General features: G+C 48.4%; 1 long non-coding RNA gene across 1 annotated transcript; it reads right to left on the bottom strand.

Annotated features, from left to right (window-relative positions):
- Nucleotides 1-254: 254 nt before the first annotated feature.
- Nucleotides 255-2,363, bottom strand: LOC118168540. Its single transcript, XR_004751634.1, has 3 exons — nucleotides 2,167-2,363; nucleotides 1,761-2,116; nucleotides 255-1,353 (listed from the first exon to the last, which is right to left on the bottom strand). It is a non-coding gene; the product is annotated as an uncharacterized LOC118168540 (long non-coding RNA).
- Nucleotides 2,364-3,394: the final 1,031 nt, after the last annotated feature.

The following is a 3,394-nucleotide window of genomic DNA, read 5'->3' as shown; positions in this document are numbered from 1 at the left end:
TTGCATGGGGCTGGATGGGAGCTGGTGGCTCTGGGTACCCTGACATTTTTTTCCTTGCAGCGATTCGGGTAATGGTTCCAGCTCCGGCAGGAAGGAGGGTTGTTGGGTTGGGGATTTTTTGTTTGTTTGGTTGGTTTTACACTAAGGAGTGGAAATTGTGATTTAATCCCTGAACTGTAAATAAAATCCTAAATGCAGAATTACTGGAAAAGGCACAGAGGCTACTTCAGCCAGGAAACAGCTTCACCAAATGTATTTTACACTTTTCATATCCCCAAAAAGTGTTGCAATAAATGAGGATACATAGCTATTTGAACTGTCGCCTAAAATGCTAATATAACATTCCCTTGCACCATTAGCTCTGTTCCTTTCGGGTATGTATAGCTACAGGAAACTCAGAGCTCTGGAAGGTCAGGGTAACATTTGCTTAAAACATGTTTAAGCCTGGGCTCCAGTGACCTCACTAACCAAATAGAAGAAGCTAAAAATAAATGTGAGATGTTGTAGACACACAGGAGCCCCTGTTCCCCCAACTGTTTGCAAAAGGAAGAGACTGATTCTCCTGGTTTCAGTTTGTCGTTGGAGATAAGAGCTCACATCAGACAGGCTGGGGGGGAAGGGTCCTTCGGGCTCCTTTGCTCAGACAGCAAGTACTGCATAGAGATCCTCCAGAAATCCCTCCTGCTCTCTGCATTCCCATTCCCCAAATACTTCAGGCCCTTACATTTTTATGGCTAGATAATGAGGCCAGACCAAATCTGTCATCTGATCTCTCTGCTAATGTAGCAGACAGTTTTCCAGTCCCAGTTAAAGCCGATTTTACTTAACTGTGACCTCTGCAGCTGATGATAGCTGAAACAAAACTCGGTTTGGATCCTAAGTTTTGGACGATATGTGACCACTACTCTCTGTGAGTCCGTCTCAAAATCCATATAATTACTGTGTGAGTTCAGAGTAACAACAAATTATCTTAAGCAAACAGTTAGCCCGGATTGCAGAAGGATAATTCATATGCAGAAATAATTTGAGAGGCAAATGGAGCTGGTGCAGAAAGGTTACAATAGCCAACAGTCAGTTTTCCCATGAGCCTAGGGCACTACATAGTTTCAAGAAAGATTCAGATGTGCTGTGCTATGGGACATGAAGATGGTCCTCCATGGGTCTGGGTGAACTTGATTCTTCTGAAGCTACAGAAAGCAGAAGTAGGTGATGGTGACAGGTTGTGAAGGTGCAAACACTTCATGCTGAGATGGCTCTGCCTGCCAGAGTTGGTTTCTTCTGTGTGCACCCCAAGATGAGAGTCTGAAGCCCATTGCAGGAGGTGAATAGACCTCTGGAATTGGTACAGGCCAACTGCAGAACCAAAGTGACACCTAACGAGGCTGAACTTCCCCTAACAAAGTCCCATATGCAACTAGCCCCGTGGTGATGGTTAATGTTGGCTTGGGTCTCCACAGATGTGTTGATCTCTGCAACATGATGTGGGAATAGGATGAACCCATCGTTTCTCCCCCTCCTAATTAGATGTGGCCTTTTAGTGATGAGGCTGTCAGATGCAAAGGGATCTTTGGGCCAGTAGACTGGGCAGGGACGTTGGCTGTCCCCACCACAGCACCTTTCCCCAGACTGAGATGATTTTCTTCTTTTTGTATTTGGCCAGGAAGAAGGGAGGGGGAGGAGGCCTTCTTTGGGGGATTGTTTTTTAAATGATTTTTCCTGCTGGCAGAAAAGGAGGAAAGGCTTCCAGAGAGAGAACTGACATTTTGCGTGCCACGGCACTGGCTACCAGTGAGGCCTGTCAAATTCTTCCCTGATGAGGAAGGACTTTGTTTTTGCACCACGACGATGTTCACAGAGAATTGCCCTTTCTTCCTGCCGATATACTGGAAAACTTCCTCCCTCAGGGTTCGCCTGGGCCCCTCCAGCAGACAGCTTAGCCTACCGCATGCTGGCCTATGGGACTTTCTGCCCAGGGACAGCTTGGTCTCTTCAGCTCTTCTTCTCCAGGTGACCCTGGTGGCCTCCACAGCTGGCAGTCAACTCTTGGAGGTCCAGGAGCTCTGATTAAACCCCAAATCCCCTGGGCAAATCTGCCTCTAATATTTCCTAAAAGAACCTTACAGCCCCAGCTAGCCCCAGTGGAGGAAAATACTGGGACCTGCAGACAGCTCTTTTCCTCCAGGGAAGGCAGAGACATCTTCACAACCATTGTTCTCTGCCCTGATACCTCTTAGAGTCACAGAATCATCCAGGTTGGGAAGGGCCTTCAAGTTCACCAAGTCCAGCCATCAAGATGACCTACTGAGTCCCATCTGAGCCCTACCTATCCCTTAGTGCCACAATCACCCTTTTCACTCTCCACCACACCCAGCCTCTACCCCTCTGTCCTTGCCCAGGAGCTGGTAGCAGCTGAGGAAGATGAAGGAACACTGCACGTTGCAGCTGAGCAATGTTATCAGATGATTCTTATCAGATGTAACAAGCAGCACTTGCAGGGAAGCAGGGGAGGTGGAAGGGGCAGAAGACAATTGATGAGAGGGAGGTGGGAGAGGCTTTGGTCCCCAGTTTGCTCCCAGCTGGTGGGGCTCAGCGAGGATGCTCTGGGGGTTGAGACCTGAACTTACAACTTCACCTCTTCAGTCTCAAGTCCCCTTTCTGGTTTTAGTCAAATCACTGAGCCTGGCTGCGTCTCATCTGCTGGAGAGCATTCGCTGCCATGATCTTGCACCAATAACTGCAGTTACGGCCCTGAAGGCCCTGAGCACAGCATCACAGACCCCTTTCTGTGCCCTCCTTGCCCATGCTTGTTCTGTTGCAGCACCTCCGAGCCAAGGAGGCACAAAACATTGCTTGACACTGCACAATGGCAGCCCAAGGGCTGTTGCAGTGTTTGCTGCGACACCGCGCTGGGCTCTGTGACAGCAATTCACCTTCGTGTAATTAATTCTGAGGCTCTGTCACTGGATCTAGTTCTCCTCAGATAAAGCTGGTGTTAAATAGGCTCAAAAACTTGCCGTGTCAGTCCGCTTTGTACTTGAGAGGAGACGTGTACCGCGGGGTAGGGGGAGGGAGGGAAGGCAGATATGCTGATGACTGAGAGACACTAAGATATGCTGGTAATGGGGCCAGCCAAGAGCCAGAGAGAGAATAAATAAACATAATTTGGTAGTGACAGTCTGTCTGGCATTGTACTGCAGTCTGCTACGATCCCCTTTTTTTTAAGGGATGCAGTAATTTAGTGAAAGCAATATGGTGAAAGGGCTCTGGTATTGTTGATTTGCTTTGATCTATAAATTGCTGCTGAGCTCCTTGAAAATGCATGAGACAAGGGCAGCCAGGCAGCATAGTCTGGGGCCAGATCCTGATGGAAGCACAGGTCTTGAAGGTGCTGAAA

This window comes from Oxyura jamaicensis, chromosome 5 (assembly GCF_011077185.1).
Source record: "Oxyura jamaicensis isolate SHBP4307 breed ruddy duck chromosome 5, BPBGC_Ojam_1.0, whole genome shotgun sequence".
Classification (NCBI taxonomy): domain Eukaryota; kingdom Metazoa; phylum Chordata; class Aves; order Anseriformes; family Anatidae; genus Oxyura; species Oxyura jamaicensis.
The sequence above is the reverse complement of the archived record's forward strand: the minus strand, read 5'-3'. Positions and strand labels throughout refer to the sequence as shown.